General features: G+C 42.1%; 1 protein-coding gene across 3 annotated transcripts in view; it reads right to left on the bottom strand.

Moving 5' to 3' along the window:
- greb1l (GREB1 like retinoic acid receptor coactivator) overlaps positions 1 to 21,963 on the bottom strand; it is a 119,277-nt gene that overhangs the window by 42,136 nt on the left and 55,178 nt on the right. For 2 of the 3 annotated variants that reach the window (XM_071375916.1, XM_071375919.1), the window contains exon 1: positions 1,776 to 2,082. The exons of the other annotated variant lie outside the window; for it this stretch is intronic. The gene's annotated coding sequence lies outside the window, so the exon portion shown is untranslated. Of the gene's footprint in view, positions 1 to 1,775; positions 2,083 to 21,963 lie in introns of those variants that run through there. 3 annotated transcript variants of the gene reach the window in all.

Raw genomic sequence — 21,963 nt, 5'->3', positions numbered from 1 at the left:
TATCTATTTCCATGACCACAGGGTCACTATCAACGGCATTAACCCCCCACTAGGCCAGTGTTGAAATATTTTCATGGCTGCCAAATCAAATGAAGTTTATGTGTCATATGCACAAGAAACACATGGTGTACTCAGTACAATGAAATGCTTACTCTCAACTAAATGTGACAACGATAAGAATAGAAGGTTAAAAAAAAAGGTACTAATAATAACAATAATCTAGGACACTGCAGATGGCCAGTGAGATGTGCCTGACCCATCGGAGCCGTAAATCTAGACATACTCAGGCACAGCCTCGGGTGCCTAATGGCTGGGATCCTGTTCTTCTGGTAATGACATTTTAGGGTCCTTTCAGCATGACATGCTGGTAGGGAATTTTGCCTCAGGGGTGTAAGGAGGGAATTTAAGGCGGTGGCCGCAGAGGTACACACACACAAAACACACACACATACAAACACAAACACACACACACAAACACCCACATGTGCACACAGACGCACCCGTGTGTGTGTATGCGTAACATAGCTAACTCCTTGTTAATGAACGATGTGAAAACAGAGGTCCTATTTTAGAGTGATGTGGATTTAAATTCTAAGAAATGTTAGATATTTAACTCCAAGATCACTGTGAGCTTAGCCTCTCGCTCCCACCCCTCACTGTCTTCTTTCTCTCTCCCTCCTTCCCTCCCTCTCTGCCTCTCTCTTTTTCCCCCACGCCACTCCCTTTTTGTTTCTTCCTTCATCTGCATAATGACGTTACACTCCTGACAATGGAGGGATAGAGGCAGGATAGAGAGGGATTACATCTACTTCCCCTTGGTCACAACCTGTTTCAGACCCACTCTATCACTCCTGGAACCTTTTCTTCAAAGACAACACTGCAACGTTGAAGTCAGTCAAGGGTTTCACGTTAAGAAATCTAACTTGCTACTGTATCCACAAACGTGCACATAGGCACTGGCACAGATAGACGTGTGTGCGCGCACTGGCACAGATAGACATGTGTGCCCACACACAAACACACTTTGAAAAGAGAGGAGAAAAAAAAGGGAAAGCCGGGGTAGATGCAGAAAAAAACTTGACACTATCTCGGTGATCCTGAACATGCTTTTTCTACAACACATAGTGATATAATAGTCTAAAATGATTTAGATCATCCAGAACATGGTAAAAAGACGATCACTGACTACCTCTTTACTTGATTATTGAAACATTCACACAAGCTTTTGCCAGTCATCATTACTTACAATAGATCATGATAAAACAGACTACCTTAGTCATTCGAGTAAATGTATTACATATCTTATTTATTTATTTTTCACAGAAATACAGGAACAATGACTGTAGGCTACACTCCTAAAAAAAAAGGTGCTATCTTGGACCTAAAAGGGTTCTTCGGCTGTCCCCATGGGAGAACCCTTTTGATACCAGGTAGAAACCTATTGGGTTCCATGTAGAACTACTTGGAAGCCAAAAGAGTTCCGACTGGAACCAAATAGGGTTCTACCTGGAACCAAAAAGAGTTCTCCTATGGGGACAGCCGAAGAACCCTTTTGGAACCCTTTTCACTAAGAGGGTACTGTCAACATTAGAAAACCAATGAATGAGGATGAGAGTACACATCAGTATAGCAAAGGAGAGGGGGATGGGGGTTATGCAAAAAAGGACTAACATTTCCAGGTCCCTTAAATTAGGTGCTAAGAGCTGAGCCATCAACATCATGTTGGTGGAAATCCAGCAAAGTGCTAGAGTAAACAATGTAAAATGCTTCCATACCTTCCAATGGTTCTCCACCAGCCAGACAGCACTTCGATAACACACACACACACAAAAAACGCTCCAAAACCAAACACAAAATTCCACAATACAAAAATAATAAATCACAAAGTCACGAATTATAGTCCATTTTGGGTCCTAAGGAAGAGGACAAGAGTGAGGAAATATCCAAGGAGACTGATTAATTCTCATCTGGTGTGTCCCCAAGCCATCAGCAGCTCCTTGGTAATTAAACTCCACGACAGTATGGACAGCAAATACTCCTCCTTCCTCCAGTACAGCAGAACCCCTCTCTCTCTGAGTCAAGCACACACACACCCAAGCACACACACACACACCCTCCCCCAGTCCCCTTGTCCCTCCCCTATGTTGTGCCATTTGCTGTGTGTGGAGTAAATTCTCTGGGGCCTCATTCATCGTAGCCCCTCTGACCCCCTGTAGTGACAGATGCTCTTGGAGGGCCGTCCTGCCTGGCCAGGAAACAAAGACATTGGGCAACATCCCCTCCTGCCACATGGTCACACCACCCCGACACGCGTGACCATCAGCGTTTAACACGCCAACAACACGGGGGAAACCCTGACTCAGCAGGATGACACACTGGAGAAATGGAACTACTATACCTATACAGTTCCTAGATTACCAAAGAAGGAGAAACAAATCTAGTCAAAATCACCCCCCCCCCCCCACTCTTTCTTTACTTTCACCCGTCTCTCCCTCTCTCTCTCTCTGCCACTCCCTTCCTTTTTATTAGGGCCAATTTAGAGATAGGGCAACCCCAACCACTGGCAAAATAGGGACAAGAAGAATGTCAGGTCAGCTCTGTGCATTTTGTCCCTCTTGGCCGGGCTGGGACCCTGGCCCTACAGAACAGACTACAGGCCTGGGACTGGGATGGACCCCTGACTGTTTTTTTTTTACCCCCGCTATAAATACCAAGGGCTCATCTGGTCAAAATAAATAAACTGGGGATCCACCTTCCGCCACCACAAATCAATAGGCGCTGGGTGGACAGATGTCAAGGATTATAGCGTCATTATAGCCTGGCTGGCTGGTCAAATGCCTCGTCATTACTAACGCTGGGCCAATGGAGCGCTGGGGTGACGGATTTTATGGAAACTAAGAAATGCATGATATGATTTAAAAGCATTTTGGGTTTATTCCGTGAAAATAAATTAAATTACGTCACATCATGCTAATATACTGTACAGGTAGAGAAGTTTTCCTAAGTGCGTAAGCAACATAACAACAGAACACTGTATTTTTTCAATGATATAGGGACTTTGGAGGCTTTTTGGGGACTAATCAATTCACCTTCTCCTCACCAGTGGTTCCCTCACACGGAATGTTCTAACTAGGCTTTTGAACATTTTAGGTTCTCACAACAACACATTTGTAACGTTGCAATCAGATCCCAACCTATTGGCTGAGTATGAGAAAAAGATAACACTATACTCTCTTTAACCTCCCCCCTCTCTACAGATCCACTGCCGATAGAGCAAAGGGTTGATGTGTGTCCATGACATTCACATTTCCACTTTCATATGACTTTGAACACTAAATCTAAGCAGCTAACTGACTGCCAAATCATTCATGCATACAATGCCTGGTTCCTGTTTTGGCTGCAATCTCAAAATAGTCTTTGTTAATAATTTACGCTAGCCTCGTTCATGGAGTGACCAGTTAAAAGGTTACTATGCATAAAAACATTTCCCAAACAAGCCTGTAATCCCTATGTCTGGGTCTTGTTTTTCTTTTTCTATGTTTAAGTAAAGTTGCTGAGAATTTCTCAAGCAAACTAAGAAAATTCCCAAGTCAACACACAGCTACTTGACAGTAGAAAATACACACTCCAGTCCATACTTTGCACGGACCCTTTTTACACTTTTTCTAACATTGATATTTGACCTCATGTGGATGTGCCAATGACAACATTATTATTCTCACTCTTAAATCCAACATTAGGGAGACTTAAAACAACCTCAAAAGAGCTATACAATATATTCACTATAACACCATATGTCTCTTGTCTCTTTCACCTGCAACCTTCTTTTCAACAGTCCATTCTTAGAAAAATGACAAGCCTGAGTAAGCCAGTTGGTGAGCCATTCATAACAATCTAAACATTATTTTACTAAAACATTGGATTCTGAATATGGATTCATAACATAATGATGTTATCCTGGATCATTAAAGAGAAATAAACAGATGAAACATTAAGTCAGAGGATGTTGCTAACGACCATATTGTTTAACTGTAATTCTTTCATTTTCATCTTTGCATAGCCAGGCAAGCAGCGGGACTGACTGACTGCCTTAGTCTTCAGTTCATTACAGCAGATCTAGTCAACAGTTGGTTTAATCTGTCCGTATAACTCTTCTCACCTCCTCACCAATGGTTATAGTATGCCGGCCACAGGCGGTGTGTGAGACAGCTATAAACCGGGGCATTAGCCAATCAGGGCTCATTCATCATACACACATCGCGCATTCTATGCTGAACGTGGAGGTTCGTGTACATTTTATTATTATACTACACAGCGTCTGTCTGTCGGTATGGACTCTATAGGCTCCCGGGGGTAGTTCATTTGAAACAGTTGCAGTAAAGAATGAAAGAAAGAGATGACTTGTGCATTAAGAGGAGACTAGCAACTTTAGTAAACATTACAGTTTCCTGTCTGAGGTAAATCAACATATGACCAATCGAAAACTCCCCAAATAAGCTCATTTGGTACAGACCAGCACTAGCAGCAAGTTTAACCTGGGAAGAGGAGTCTCACAGTGTGATTCATCTCCCCCAGCTCCCAGCAGTAGCTCCCTCCCTCCCTGACTTTGACACAGCAGCCACGTTTAAATAGACCCGTTTGAAATGAAGATAATGAGTAAACCCAGCGGTTTCTTTGGCCTCAAAAGAGCCCTGTGTGGGAAAACAAAAGAGCCTGGGTCTGAATGCTGGCCCTGTGGCCCTCCCTCCACCCATCCCTCACCACTGTATTGAGGGCCAGCCAAAGGGCCTGACAAAGGGGAAGTGGCCCTTCCACCCTGCACTGCCACCTGAGGAAAGATGGGTCATGTGACAGGGTGACTAGAGAACAGGGGGAAGGGAGAGGGGGGAGATGGGACTGGGGGTCTCCTATCCCCTGTTGTCTTTAGATTCCAAGGGGGACAAGAGATGGTTGCCTCCATTTCTCCTCTTGTCTTGTGAATTCCCAGAGGAAAAGCTGCTTTGTCTTAGCTCAGAACTGACTCAGCCTCATTGGGTTGAATTGAGCACATTGCAGCTTTGACCGACTCCAATGACTGACTCCTTATTACACCTGATAGATGTTGCGATACTTAATTGATACAAGTATAACATGTTCAAAAGCAAATGTTCAGAAAAAATGTAAAACAATTTGAGACTCAAGGGAACGTGAACCGCACTATTGATTGCGTGCCGAGGTCAAAACATACATTCGGACCTATACATTTAGACCTGATGTAAACTATGTGGAGAGGGTCATTTTACAAAAAACACATCAAAATGAAGATACACTGAAACAGAGTCAATGACTATGGAAGTAAAATGTCATAGTAGAATTGCGTGAGATGAGGGATCAGTATCAGGTTTGTAGGAGAGAAAGGAGAGCCGAGGTGTTAAATGGGACAGTGTGTCTGAAGACTTACAATAAGAAAACAAACCTGCTGCATGAATAAACAAGACGGCAAAACAACAACAACAACACCCCAATGTGAAAAGTCCCTCACCGAGCCCCATTGCACCTTCTTCTCTCCCATGTTGGTTACCTCCACGGTGTGAGGTGTGACACTGTCACTTACTAGCCGGGTGGCAGCTAGTCCCCCTGCTATAATCCCCCCCCCACCCCCCCTTCCCCCAAGGCTGAGCCAGGCCACACAAACAAAAGGCAGTGAGCAGCAGCATTCCAGATGAATGCCATAGCTGATGTCGGCAGCAGCAGAACAGAGAAAATAAAAGAGAGCTCAACCAGGCCAGGGCCAGGAAAGTGGAACAAGAGCCTGGGGCTGTAGGGGTGGTGGGTGGTGGGGTGGATTAGCCAGTGGGGACTATAAAGGGGAGTGAACTAGGGTTTAAGGCCTGTTGTGACAGAGGGGCTGGGGAAGGGCTGATGGGGGGCTGGGGGGAGGCGGACAAAAGGAGCATTTGGGCAGATGAAGAAGTCATCATCATTAAGCCACTGGAAGTTTACTGTCCAGTTATAAAAGTCATTTCAAAATTAGGAGGTTAGGGGGTGCGTGTGAAAGGGGAGAAGGGCTCAGAGAGCCAGAGAAGGCCTGGGGGCGGGGCAGATGAGAGCTGTGGCCTGTGATTGTGAGGGACTCTGTGGGACTGGGGGGGCCAATTCATTAGGGGCACAGCCCAGCCTTTGTGTTTGCACCAGGTTGATTGGAGTGTTGACCTTGCCTTGCCTCCCAGTCTTCCCTGCGCACTCTGCTCTGGCCCAGTGGAGGATGAGTATAAGGGCAAGGCATTTAACCTTCAACTAAATCCCAGCCTCAACCACAGCAGACAAAGGTCAGCATCATTTATTAACAAAGACTTGCCTAAACAGCTGCTATTAGGATGCTATAGATGCTATATAAACTGATACACAGAACAACTCTGTTCTGTCCCCGAAGGATTTGTTGCCAGCTCTAGTTGAAAAGTCGGTTTTTGGTTACATCTGATTCTGAAGAGTATAGAATAGAAGAATGTTTTTGGTTGACAATTTTGGTGTAATTCCTTTGCATGACAGAAAAAAACATTGAAGCTTTTCACACTGTTCACCATAATGTGGGAGACAGGGCGAATTCTAGGCAGCTAAATCAACAAAAACATTTAAGTTCACGACATTTATTTAGATACACATGGTCTAAAAATTCCTAATCAAAATAGAGGTGTAGGATCTTAATTTGATCACCTTATTGCAGGAAATGTAAAACTTGTAGCGTATTTGAGGTTTAAAAAGGCTTCTAAAGACTTAATTTTCCATTACAAAAAAATTATCAACCCCTACAAAAATGCAGATGAATTATAATCCACATACTATTTCACATTTCCTGTTGCCGCAGGATAAATTTCCTGCTGTAGTAAGCTAGCTCAAATCAAGATCCTTCATCTGTACCACACTTGACCCATCTTAGTTTTACTATGTTAAAGAGCGACCGCCCCTAAATTTCAACTTCTCATTTAGAAAATGGAGTATGTGGCATTGATATGAGTCAGAAACATTTATTGTAGTGTCAAAATTTACTATAAATTGTAAATAGGATAATATTGGTCATAAAGTCAGTCTCATCCAAAATGACAGGAAAAAATGATATGTCATGGAATGAAGGTTACGGTAACAGTTTTCCTTGGGTTGGGTTTATTTCAATCTTGACCACATGCCCACAGCTGGCAGCTGTAATCATCAATTCGGAGCGAAGCTGCACGCAATGGTCAATTTGGTTGACATTCGATATCCCTATGGGGCTAGTTAGGGACCATCAGTAAATTACACAATGTACATAAGACAATATTACAAAATGTTAATATCTCAAAGTTTCAATGACTTAAAAACCTCAAATCAACTATAAATTGTAGTTATTCAAATGCCAATATTGAAAGCATTCAATGAGACAACTAAAATATGTGCAACGTTTTTTTCTTCTCATTTACATTGTGTAACTTATTGATGGTCCCTAACTAGCCCCAGCGATAGGCTATCCAATGTCAAACCAACTTTGCCAAGGTCGCACACCAGCTGGCTGAAGCTAATTGCCGAAAGAAGTTGGCTAACACTAGCTATCCTAGGCGACTTCAAGACACAATACCTTTATAGACTGTTTCAAGTTATCTGGAAGGGTGAGTGACTGTAACTGTGTACTGTTTTGCCAGAGAGAATGTACAAACGCTTGCCACGTTCGAACACACACACAAGAGACACCCACATGAACCCCCCCAGTCAACTCTAGAATCACATGGTCGCTGCATTTCTTAATGAAAAACAAGGCCAAATCCGGAAGTTCAGCCCCCTTTAAATGTGAAAAGAAATACATAATTTTTTAAAAACTTAGTGCTGTTCTTTTTAAATTTAATTTGAGGCCTGGAGGACAAACTCAATCAATGTGGGGAATTACTGATCATTTACAATGCTCGCTGAGAAGGCCTAATAAAATGGAAGCCCTGCGAGTGAACCCACTCTGCATTTTACAACACTGCTCAGCCATGGTTGAACACCATTCCAACTATCTGAACAAGAGAAAAGGACATAGAACCTTTGGCCCTTGGATTATTTTTATATTTACGGAGTTATTCCGAGCTGCCATATTGAACGTAAACAATAAATTCCAGTTTACCCCTCTCTCCTTAGTAATGGTTATTACATAGGCCCGAAAGTATACACAAATAAAAAGAGAAACAATTATAATTCAGAAATGTTTAATTAAACTACAATAATATTTTTCAACATTTTCTTGAAAGGACATACTTGTTTCCTTTAAGTCTTTCTACTGTCAACAGCTCTACTATAGTAGGCCTTCTACTGAAAAACTAACACTACATGATTTGTCAAAGTACTATATCTACTATATAGTGTTATTAGTAAGACTCATATAAGTTCTTCACATTTAACCCAGACAAAAAAATAAAATAAAAATAAAATAATAATAATACAAACCTCTCCTTCCTGTACAAACTCACTGGTACCTATCTAATCACTCCTCTCACATAACAGGAGACAACAGGAAAAAAGGAACATAGCGCAGATACTCACTTTAATGGTTTATGTACGCTGATAGCATCATCACAGCTAGCATCTCCATTTGGGCATCTGGTCAACACCTCACTGCTTATCCCCTCCCTAAACCCTAAACATTTAATGTTCAGTTTGACCAAACCCTGTCCTGGCCTGGCCTTCAATTGCTTTTTAGACAGGCCTATTTGTTATGGGGTGTAAAAGGGGAATTCTAAAGCCATGGATCATGGGTGGAGGGCAATATTATCAAAACACTTAGCCTTATCAGATGACAGGAGGAAACAGTAAGGGGTCAAGTTCCATGTCCATGAACAGGCCTGGCCTGCAACACACCTCAACCACTGACTGCATTTTGCTATTGTATCTCGTATCTGTCAGTACAGGATAGTTAATATCAGTATATCGAGTAGCAAACAAAGCGGAATCTATCAAAGATGTTAAAACATTTGTCATGATTGTTGCATTTTTTCTAGTGCTGAGCGATTAACCGACATTTAGTATTTTTGTGGTTATTAAACCGCTGTCGGTTCAATTACTTGAATTCCATTTAGTTCTGTTTTTTTTTGTGAGCCCAACGCGCCATTTCTCTAGTATCCCAAGGGTACACGTAATGCCGTCGGGGGTATGCCAAATGAAAATGTGATTCCATTTTTTTAAATTAAAATAAATATATATATTTTTTCTTCACATTTTCAAACAGTCCATTTATATTTTCCAACGGGGCTATACATTTGGGTGAGGTTTTGTTCTCGCCTGAGTAGCCTCGTTTCACTGCCATTTCTTTTAACCATCTAGTGTTCAGCAAAATAACAACACAATGTCAAATACAGGTAGGCTTGTCAAATAATTAACATTTAAATTTTTGGGAATTTAACCTTTATTTAACTAGGCAAGTCCGTTAAGATTATTATTATTTTTTTACAATGACGACCTAACATTAACCGTTACCCTCTCGCAGGAATTCCGCTAACGGTCCGTATATAGCAAAACGTAGCTGATGCTCATTCCGTTTGCTTGAAAATGGATAAATGGTTTAAAAAAGTAAGGCCCGCGTCCATAGAGACACATACCAGCTCTGCTGGTAGTACTGCTACTACCAGCAGTACTACACCTGCACCTGTCGACGACGAGCACATCCAATGCTAGCATCAGTAATTCTACATTTGTTGTTAGCCCAGCTAGCATGGACACTGACAGTTGTGAATCGGATGCAGCCGAAGAGCTACTGCCCCCTTACCCGGGAAAACACCGAACAACAGACAGGGATGTTGGATCATCGAAGAGGCGCAAATATGATGAGAACTACATTGATTTGGGGTTCACTTATATTGGGAGTAGTGCCTTTCCTCAGCCACAGTGTGTTAAATGTGCAGAAGTACTATCTCACAACTCAATGAAACCTTTACTCTTGCGCAGACATTTAGAAACAAAACATGCACATTTCATAAGCCATGAGAGTTTGAGCGAGAATTAAGACGACTTTTGATTAGTAAGACATGTATAAAAGCAACAGATACCATTAATAAGAAGGGGGCTATAAGCGTCTTATATGGTGAGCTACCGACTGGCTAGGACAGGCAAGCACCATACTATTGTGGAGGACTTAATTCTTCCTGCTGCCGCGGATATGGCTGGGATAATGCTGGGGCAAAAGGCAAAAAAATATATACAGACAATGCCTTCATAAAACAACACTGTTTCACAACGCATCAGTGACATGGCAGGAGATGTTTTGAAACAATTACTGCTTCGCATACAAGCCAGTGAATTCTATGCATTACAGCTGGATGAGTCAATAGACGTGGCGGGCCTGGCACGGCTCCTGGTATATGTCCGTTATGTTTATGGGGGGTCGATTAAGGAAGACATCCTCTTCTGCAAACCACTGGAAACCAGGACAATGGGAGAGGATATTTTTTAAGTAATGGACAGCTTTGTGACATCAAATGGACTTTGGTGGTCAAGATGTGTTGGTATCTGTACTGATAGCGCAAAAGCCATGACAGGGAGACATAGTGGAGTGGTAACGCGCGTCCAAGCAGTTGCTCCCGACGCCACTTGGGTACGCTGCAGCATCCACTGAGAGGCTCTTGCTGCCAAGGGAATGCCTGACAGCTTGAAAGACGTTTTGGACACTACAGTGAAAATGCTTAACTTTGTTAAAGCAAGGCCCCTGAACTCTCGTGTATTTTCTGCACTATGCAATGATATGGGCAGCGACCATGTAACCCTTTTACAACATACAGAAGTGTGCTGATTATCAAGGGGCAAAGTATTGACACATTTTTTAAATTGAGAGACGAGCTTAAAGTTTTCTTTGCTGACCATAATTTTCACTTGTCTGACCACTTGCATGATGACGAGTTTCTCACATGACTGGCCTACCTGGGTGATGTTTTTTCTCACCTGAATAATCTGAATCTAGGATTACAGGGACTCTCCGCAACTATATTCAATGTGTGGGATAAAATTGAGGCTATAATTAAGAAGTTGGAGCTCTTCTCTCTCTGCATTAACAAGGACAACACACAGGTCTTTCCGCCATTGTATGATTTTTTGTGTACAAATGAACTCTAGCTTACGGACAATGTCAAATGTGATATAGCGAAGCACCTGAGTGAGTTGGGTGCGTAATTACGCAGGTACTTTCCCGAAACGGATGACACAAACAACTGGATTCGTTATCCCTTTCACACCCTGCCTCGAGTCCACTTACTGATATCTGAACAAGAGAGCCTTATCAAAATTGCAACAAGTGGTTCTGTGAAAAATACATTTCAATCAGATGCCATTGCCAGATTTCTGGATTGGGCTGCGCTCAGAGTATCCTCCCTTGGCAAATCGCCCTGTTAAGACACTGATACCCTTTGCAACCAAGTACCTATGTGAGAGTGGATTCTCGGCCCTCACTAGCATGAAAACTAAATACAAGCACAGACTGTGTGTGGAAAATGATTCAAGACTGAGACTCTCCAATACAACCCAACATTGCAGAGTTATGTGCATCCTTTCAAGCACAACCTTCTCATTAACCTGTGGTGAGTTATTCACAATATTCGATGAACAAATAACATTTTATATGTAAGATGGTTAAATAAAGATCAAATCTCACACTCATTCTTATGTTTAATGAATGTATTGTACAGTGTAGTGTGTGTGTGGCAGGCTTACAATGATGGCAAAAAACAACATTTAAGAGTGTGCTGACCCTGGTGCTAGAGGGGGTACGTAGCTGGAGGTTGAATGTTTGAAGGGGTACGGGACTATAAAAAGTTTGGGAACCACTGCTCTAGAGAGGAATCAAATCATTCACTGAAAGAAATCAAGTCAAAAACTTTGTGGGACGCTGGGCTGAAGGGAGTTTTTACTAAGCAAATATTTTTAGTTTTTTTCCCATTTAACCTTTATTTAACTAGGCAAGTCAGTTAAGAACACATTCTTATTTACAATGACAGCCTAGGAACAGCGGGTTAACTGCCTTGTTCAAGGGCAGAACGACAGATTTTTACCTTGTCAGCTCTCATGTTTATCCTAGTTCAGCACAGAAACGTGGTAATTAACTACAATGACCATATTCCATTGCACCTGTTTTTCCCAGCTCAAACAGATCAGAGAGGAAGAGGCGAAGTGAGAGGTTTCACTCTGGTCAAAATCTGTCCAAAAATAAGCCTGATGCATTTCTATGGGCTTGATTTGTACCTAAAGTTGTCACCTGCCTTCCCGCCTTTAGGAAAATGACTCCCATTGTTGGGGCGGAGACATGAGCATCTCGTCATTATATACAGATCTCTGGACTGATATTCTTTTACGCCTGCTATGTGAAGTGAGATAGACACAGACCGCGTGAAAGAGAAATGTAGACAACGACGAGAGTGACAGAAACAGTTTGTGAAAGTATGCCTAACTACATTGAAGTTAAAGGTAAAATGATATTGTCAGACAGCTCTGCAGCATGATAGGCATGCTAGCTAAATAGCATGACTAAAGACAGTACAGTATGGGGAGCACATAATATTATATGGCCTGGCTAGCTGTCTGACTGCTACTGTCTGAGCAGAGGTGATAAAAAGTTATATACAAAACTTAAATATTTTTATGTTTCATTGTCATTTCCTATGTTTCTATTGAAGTCTATCCAATGTGGACCTGGTCATAGACAATGGAATATTTTCAAAGTTTTGGCAATTGAATGTTCAGCTTAAGAATTTCCATTAAAAGCTCTTTAAATCATAGTAACGTAATCTTTTCACAATGTATTTCCTGTTTACAAAAATACTATTCAAAATAAATCTAACCGAAACAGAACCGATCTCAAAAAGCACTAGTCTCTCTCATTTAAAAAAAATCTGATCATCTAAATCTAAAAGTATCACTCAAATATACAACTCCTTCCCTATGAAAATTCTCAAAGACAGAGCATCTAACCACTTTTGAACTCAATGAATAAATGCCCATCAAAAAGAGACAGAAAGAAAGAAAGACGAGGACACCTCACTGAATAGGACCCCTCCACCCATTCTTTCTTTCCTCCCCCTGAAATCCCAAAGCCACCTTGAATTCATTTGAGTGACACATTGACAAAGAACGTCCTTAATGTCCCCCGCCCCCCCCCCCATTTACTTCCTTGAGGGGCGATCAGCTGCATCTATCATGCCTCTGTTCCTGACCTCCAGGTGCCTCTGCTGCATCAGCGCTGACACACACACACATACACACACACACACACACACAAACACACCCCACTCCCTCCCGATTAATAATAAGTAGCCATGTTGTCCCTGGTGACAAGGTCCACACTTTAAATCCCATTCCCCCTAGCTGACCACAGCACAGCCAGGACCCACCGTGGTCACAGTGGCAGCAGGGCTTCTCCTCTCTTCTTCTTTTTGTCTTAACGGGACAATGGTGGCCGGGGAGGCCTTTGTCAGGCCCTGACACAAACACAAACCTCACTGATGAGAAAAGTGACAGTAAACCCATTCAGGCATAGTGGCCACTGCTTCAACTGTATTGATCCTGTGGGAGACAGAATATTTTCCCGGCAGATGTGCCAGTCAGGGCTGACAGGAGCTGAGCTGAGGCTCTCTCTGTGGGTCTTGATGTGGATTGAGAGGATAAAGATGGGGTTTAATTAGTTACTAAGCTCTGAAAGCTTTTGATAATGGCCAAATAAAACACCAGTCGGGATTGGGAAGTTTAGATGTGTTGTTGTTCTCATTGATAATGTTACTTATTGTTTCCCTCTTTGCTCCTTTGCAGAGTTTCTAAAATGTTAAATGGATGATACAGTTGGTACAAAATCACTGGCTGAAACATCAAAACCTGCAGGACTTGAATAACACAGAATGTACATTTTTAAATTAAAACACAATGCAAGACTTAAAACGAACTGTACTATAGATATAACCACGACAACGTGGTTTACAGTTGAAGTCGGAAGTTTACATACACTTACGTTCGAGTCATTAAAACTCGTTTTTCAACCACTACACAAATTTCTTGTTAACAAACTATAGTTTTGGCAAGTCGGTTAGGACATCTACTTTGTGCATGACACACGTAATTTTTCCAACAATTGTTTACAGACAGATTATTTCACTTATATTTCACTGTATCACAATTCCAGTGGGTCAGAAGTTTATATACACTAAGTTGACTGTGCCTTTAACAGCTTGGAAAATTCCAGATAATGATGTCATGGGTTTAGAAGCTTCTGATAGGCTAATTGACATAATTTGAGTCAATTGGAGGTGTACCTGTGGATGTATTTCAAGGCCTACCTTCAAATCAGTGCCTCTTTGCTTGACATCATGGGAAAATCAAAAGAAATCAGCCAAGACCTCAGAAGAAAGACCTCCACAAGTCTGGTTCATGCTTGGGAGCAATTTCCAAACGCCTGAAGGTACCACATTCATCTGTACAAACAACAGTACGCAAGTATAAACACCATGGGACCACGCAGCCGTCATACCACTCAGGAAGGAGACGCGTTCTGTCTCCTAGAGATAAACGTACTTTGGTGCGAAAAGTGCAAATCAATCCCAGAACAACAGCAAAGGACCTTGTGAAGATGCTGGAGGAAACAGGTACAAAAGTATCTATATCCACAGTAAAACGAGTCCCATATCGACATAACCTGAAAGGCCGCTCAGCAAGGAAGAAGCCACTGATCCAAAACCGCCATAAAAAAGCCAGACTACGGTTTGCAACTGCACATGGGGACAAAGATCGTACTTTTTGGAGAAATGACCATAATGACCATTATTATGTTTGGAGACAAAATGGGGACGCTTGCAAGCCGAAGAACACCATCCCACGGGGGTGGCAGCATCATGGTGTGGGGGTGCTTTGCTGCAGGAGGGACTGGTCCACTTCACAAAATAGATGGCATCATGAGGTAGGAAAATTATGTGGATATATTGAAGTAACATCTCAGGAAATTAAAGCTTGGTCGCAAATGGGTCTTCCAAATGGACAATGACCCCAAGCATACTTCCAAAGATGTGGCAAAATGGCTTAAGGACAACAAAGTCAAGGTATTTGAGTGGCCATCACAAAGCCCTGACCTCAATCCTATAGAAAATTTGTGGGCAGAACTGAAAAAGTGTGTGCGAGCAAGGCCTACAACCCTGACTCAGTTACACCAGCTCTGTCAGGAGGAATGTGCCAAAATTCACCCAACTTATTGTGGGAAGCTTGTGGAAGGCTACCCAAAATGTTTGACCCAAGTTAAACAATTTAAAGGCAATGTTACCAAATACTAATTGAGTGTATGTAAACTTCTGACCCACTGGGAATGTGATGAAAGAAATAAAAGCTGAAATAAATCCTTCTCTACTATTATTCTGACATTTCACAATCTTAAAATAAAGTGGTGATCCTAACTGACCTAAGACATGGGCATTTTTACTATGATTAAATGTCAGGAATTGTGGATGTATTTGGTAAGGTGTATGTAAACTTCTGACTTCAACTGTATACAGTACACATATTTTTGTATTTTTTTAATGGGAATCACATTTTTACTTGGCGAACATTGTCAGGCAGAAATATAGAGCGCTGGCAACCCCACAGCGTCTTCCCCTAACAGGACTGGTAACCTATTCTCACCAGAGAGGTCTTTGAAACCTTGAATAAGAGTTTCAAATTGGGGGAAATTTCAGTCTGAAATTGTTTTATATTTTTAACATTTTGTCAGGAAATGCAGCTCTGTCTCAGGTTCTGCTGTGGTTGTACAGCCTTTCCTACAGGGTCGCAGGTTTTCCCGTGTCTACCCTTCTCAATGGCAAGGTTGTGCTCACCAAGCCTGTACTTTGTCAAGGTTTTTATCAGTAACCATAGTCAAATAGTTTGCCATGGTGTACTGTCGATTTAGATAGCACTGCATTTTGCTTTGTGCTTGTTTCCCTATAGGTAATGGAGTTTTGTTTTGACTGTTGTAATTTGGTTTATTCTGATTGATTGGACATTCTGGTCCTGAGGCTTCAGTGTGTTAGTAAAACAAGTTTGTGAACTCAGCCCCAGGACCACCTGGATGAGAGGACTTTTCTTTGCTCAGCTCTTGGCATTTCAGGGCTTTGTAATGATATTTTTTTTTATTTAACTAGGCAAGTCAGTTAAGAACAAATTCTTATTTACAATGATGGCATACCAGGGAACAGTGGGTTTAACTGCCTTGTTCAGGGGCAGAACAACAGATTTTTACCTTGTAAGCTCTGGTAAAAACAGACCACAACTATATTCAATGTGCGGGACAAAATTGAGGCTATGTTGGAGCTCTTTTCTGTCTGCACTAACAAGGACAACACACAGGTTGTTCCATCATTGTATGATTTTTTGTGTGCAAATGAGCTCAAGCTTACGGACAATGTCAAATGTGATATAGCGAAGCACCTGAGTGAATTGGGTGCGCAATTACGCAGGTACTTTCCCGAAACGGATGACACAAACAACTGGATTCGTTATCCCTTTCATGCCCTGCCTCCAGTCCACTTATTGATACCTGAACAAGAGAGCCTCATCAAAATTGCAACAAGTGGTTCCATGAAAATTTAATTTAATCAGAAGCCACTGCCAGATTTCAAAATTGGGCTGCGCTCAGAGTATCCTCCCTTGGCAAATCGCCCTGTTATTAAGACACTGATACCCTTTGCAACCACATACATATGTGAGAGTGGATTCTCGGCCCTCACTAGAATGAAAACTAAATACAGGCACAGACTCACACTCATTATTATGTTTAATAAATGTATTGTATAGTGTGTGTGTGGCAGGCTTACAATGATGGCAAAAAACAACATTTGAGAGCACGCTGAAACTGGTGCTAGAGGGGGTATGCAAGCTGAAGGTTGAATGTTTGAAAGGGTACAGGACTACAGAAAGTTTTGGAACCACTGCTCTATGCCATTGTTATTATTATTGCCCATTGTATGGTTCTTTTCCACTTGATTATTGTTGTTACTAATTGTCCCGTTGACAATCTTGATTATAATTGTTTTAATTATGTTAATATTGTAAACAAATCACTTAATCTCCAAAGTACGCTTTGGCAATTTGTACATTGTTACGTCAAGCCAATAAAACAAATTAAATAGAATTTTGAGAGAGAGAGAGAGAAAATCATTCCGTGTCCCTGTTCTTCCCAGGTAAATATTTGGTCACCTTATCAAAGCAGGGAGCTGAGAGTCTGGATGTCCTCTGCAACCATGAAAGCTTTAGACAAAACAGTCAAAACACCTCAAAACAAGACATGGTTACAAGATCAAGATAAAACTAGCTGAAATGAGTCACTTACGATTCCCCACGTGGCAGCTTCTTGTCATTGTTGCTAGCTATCTGGCCATCCAGAATCATAACACACAGGCTTTAGCCCCATTGAAGTGCGCACATCATTTTCGTGACGTTGTCAGTTAACCCATCTATAATCCAAGGACAAAGTCAAACTCCCAATTGGATGGGTTTATCTATAGACTCATTTTGGTGGCCAGAGAGAGAAAGAGAGAGAGAAAGAGAGAGAGAGAGAGAGAGGGAGAGAGAGAGAGAGAGAGAGCTGACTGGCTGGGTTCTGGTCACCGTGGCCTTGGACAATCTGTGACAGCCCACAGCAGGCTCAGCCTTCTGCCAGAGAACCTCTCTCCCCTCCTCTCCTCTCCTCTCCCACAGTCACACTGCCTTGCCTTGGTAGGTCTGACACTGTCATGACCTTGGGCTTAAGTACAAGTGTGTGTGTGTGTGTGTGTGTGTGTGTGTGTGTGTGTGTGTGTGTGTGTGTGTGTGTGTGTGTGTGTGTGTGTGTGTGTGTGTGTGTGTGTGTGTGTGTGTGTGCCTGAGCATGGGGGCAGGAGCCAGGCCTGATAACGCAGCTGCAATGTTGCTAAAAAAGTTGGTGAAACGCTTAAAGCACAGAACAGTTTTTGTCCCTAAGCCAATAAAAAACGACAATGCCATGACCTCAGCTGAACCCTCGTATTGTCAATATCTAGTACACAAACTGTGCTCTGCAAGAGAATTGACTTCAGGAATGGAGAGGAGAGGACTGTCTCCTGTAGAGAATAAGTTAACTTCAGGAGACAGTAGAGGGAGCACGCCCCCATCCACATTGACAGGGCTGCAGTGGAGAGGGTCAAAAGCTTCAAGTTTCTTGGCGTGCACATCACTGAGGACCTGAAATGGTCCCACCACACCGACACCATGGTGATGAAGACACAACAGTGAACTTCCACAGACGCACTATTGAGAACATCCCCGTCTGCACGGCAACTGCACCTCAACCGAATCGCTCTCCAGATAGTGGTGCAGTCAGCCCAATACATCACCGGGTGTCTGCTGCCTGCCCTCCAGGACATTAACAGCACTTGGTGTCAAAGGAAGGCCAAGAAGACCATTAAGGACCTCAGCCACCCGAGCCATGGTCTGTTCACTCTGCTACCATCTAGTAGACAGAGACAGGATAGGTGCATCAGAGCCAGGGCTGAGAGACAGTGAAACAGCTTCTATCTCCGGGGCCCAGTTTTTCTGAAGTAATTTATCTGGATTTCACCTGTCAGATAGGATTAAATGCATAGAAATTATATGAATAGAATGGTTGTCCCCATTCAAGTCAATTAATTGTCCATTGTATTCATTCTATTTTCATGCATTTAATGCTATCTGTTAGACAGAATCCCGATAGATAACTTTTGAAATACTAGTCCCAGGCCATCAGACTGTTGAATAGCCATCACTATCTGGCTACATTGAATGCTGGTCACCTCATAGTATGTTTGCATACTGTTGTTTACTCGCTGTGTGTGCATAGACTGTATTCTCGACATACAGTGCATTCGGAAAGTATTCAGACCCCTTCACTTTTTCCACATTTTGTTACGTTACAGCTTTTCCACCTCATCAAGCAACACACAATACCCCATAATGACAAAGCAAAAACTATTTTTTGACATTTTTGCAAATGTATAAAAAAACAAAAACTGAAAATCACTTTTACATAAATATTCAGATGCTTTACTCAGTACTTTGTTGAAGTACCTACAAGTATGACGCTACAAGCTTGGCACACCTGTATTTGGGGAGTTTCTCCCATTCTCCCATTCTACATTCAGAGGCTTGGCTGTGTGATTAGGGTCGTTGTTCTGTTGGAAGGTGAACCTTCGGCCCAGTCTGAGGTCCTAAGCGCTATGGAGCAGGTTTTCATCAAGGATCTCTCTGTACTTTTCTCAGTTCATCTTTCCATCGATCCTGACTAGTATCACAGTCCCTGCTGTTGAAAAACATCCCCACAGCATGATCCTGCCACCAATATGCTTCACCGTAGGGATGGTGCCAGGTTTCCTCCAGACATGATGCTTGGCATTCAGGCCAAATAATAAAATCTTCGTTTCATCAGATCAGAGAATCTTGTTTCTCATGGTCTGAGAGTCTTTAGGTGCCTTTTGGCAAACTCCAAGCGGGCTGTCGTGTGCCTTTTACTGAGGAGTGGCTTCCGTCTGACAATTCAACCATAAAGGCCTGATCGGTGGAGTGCTGCAGAGATGGTTGTCCTTCTGGAAGGTTCTCCCATCTCCACAGAGGAACTCTGAAGCTCTAGCAGAGTGACCATTGGATTCTTGGTCACCTCCCTGACCAAGGCCCTTCTCTCCCGATTGCTCAGTTTGGCTGGGAGGCCAGCTCTAGGAAGAGTCTTGGTGGTTCCAAACTTCTTCCATTTAAGAATGATGGAGGCCACTGTGTTCTTGGGGACCTTCAATGCTGCAGAAATGTGTTGATACCCTTCCCCAGATCTGTGCCTCAACACAGAAACAACTTGTTTTTGCTTTGTCATTATGTGGTATTGTGTGTAGATAGATATTTTTTTTTAGATATGTTTTATTGAATACATTTTGGAATAGGGCTGTAACGTAACAAAATGTATGAGAAGACAAGGGTTCTGAATACTTTCCGAATGCACTATAGCTCATTCTAATACTACTGTACATGTCATTTTCTTCTTGGATTGTTATCTCTTGATTTATTGTTAGGATTTATTTTATTATTATTCATTTGTATTGTATTTGCGAGACATTCTACTGCACTGTTGGAGCTAATAACACAATACATTCTACTGCACTGTTGGAGATAGTAACACAAGACATTCTACTGCACTGTTGGAGCTAGTAACACAAGACAAACTACTGCACTGTTGGAGCTAGTAACACAAGACATTCTACTGCCCTGCTGGAGCTAATAACACAATACATTCTACTGCACTGTTGGGGATAGTAACACAAGACATTCTATTGCACTGTTGGAGCTAGTAACACAAGACATTCTACTGCACTGTTGGAGCAAGTAACACAAGACATTCTACTGCCCTGCTGGAGCTAATAACACAAGACATTCTACTGCACTGTTGGAGATAGTAACACAAGACATTCTACTGCACTGTTGGAGCTAGTAACACAATACATTCTACTGCCCTGCTGGAGCTAGTAACACAAGACATTCTACTGCACTGTTGGAGATAGTAACACAAGACATTCTACTGCACTGTTGGAGATAGTAACCCAATACATTCTACTGGCCTGTTGAAGCTAGTAACACAATACATTCTACTGCACTGTTGGAGCTAGTAACACAATACATTCTACTGGCCTGTTGAAGCTAGTAACACAATACATTCTACTGCACTGTTGGAGATAGTAACACAAGACATTCTACTGCACTGTTGGAGCTAGTAACACAAGACATTCTACTGCACTGTTGGAGCTAGTAACACAATACATTCTACTGCACTGCTGGAGCTAGTAACACAAGACATTCTACTGCACTGCTGGAGCTAGTAACACAATACATTCTACTGCACTGTTGGAGATAGTAACACAAAACATTATACTGCACTGTTGGAGCTAGTAACACAATACATTCTACTGTACTGTTGGAGCTAGTAACACAAGACATTCTACTACACTGTTGGAGCTAGTAACACAAGACATTCTACTGCACTGCTGGAGCTAGTAACACAATACATTCTACTGGCCTGTTGAAACTAGTAACACAATACATTCTACTGCACTGTTGGAGCTAGTAACACAATACATTCTACTGCACTGTCGGAGATAGTAACACAAGACATTCTACTGCACTGTCGGAGCTAGAAACACAATACATTCTACTGCACTGTTGGAGCTAGTAACACAATACATTCTACTGGCCTGTTGAAGCTAGTAACACAATACATTCTACTGCACTGCTGGAGCTAGTAACACAAGACATTCTACTGTACTGTTGGAGCTAGTAACACAATACATTCTACTGCACTGCTGGAACTAGTAACACAAGACATTCTATTGCACTGTTGGAGCTAGTAACACTAGACATTCTACTGTACTGCTGCAGCTAGTAACACAAGACATTCTACTATACTGTTGGAGCTAGTAACACAATACATTCTACTGCACTGTTGGAGATAGTAACACAATACATTCTACTGCACTGTTGGAGCTAGTAACACAATACATTCTACTGCACTGTTGGAGCTAGTAACACAAGATATTCTACTGCACTGTTGGAGATAGTAACACAAGACATTCTACTGCACTGTTGGAGCTAGTAACACAAGACATTCTACTGCACTGTTGGAGCTAGTAACACAATAAATTCTACTGCACTGCTGGAGCTAGTAACACAAGACATTCTACTGCACTGCTGGAGCTTGTAACACAATACATTCTACTGCACTGTCGGAGATAGTAACACAAGACATTCTACTGCACTGTCGGAGCTAGTAACACAATACATTCTACTGCACTGTTGGAGCTAGTAACACAAGACATTCTACTACACTGTTGGAGCTAGTAACACAAGACATTCTACTGCACTGCTGGAGCTAGTAACACAATACATTCTACTGGCCTGTTGAAGCTAGTAACACAATACATTCTACTGTACTGTTGGAGCTAGTAACACAATACATTCTAC

Source organism: Salvelinus alpinus, chromosome 30 (assembly GCF_045679555.1).
Source record: "Salvelinus alpinus chromosome 30, SLU_Salpinus.1, whole genome shotgun sequence".
Taxonomy (NCBI): Eukaryota; Metazoa; Chordata; class Actinopteri; order Salmoniformes; family Salmonidae; genus Salvelinus; species Salvelinus alpinus.
The sequence above is the reverse complement of the archived record's forward strand: the minus strand, read 5'-3'. Positions and strand labels throughout refer to the sequence as shown.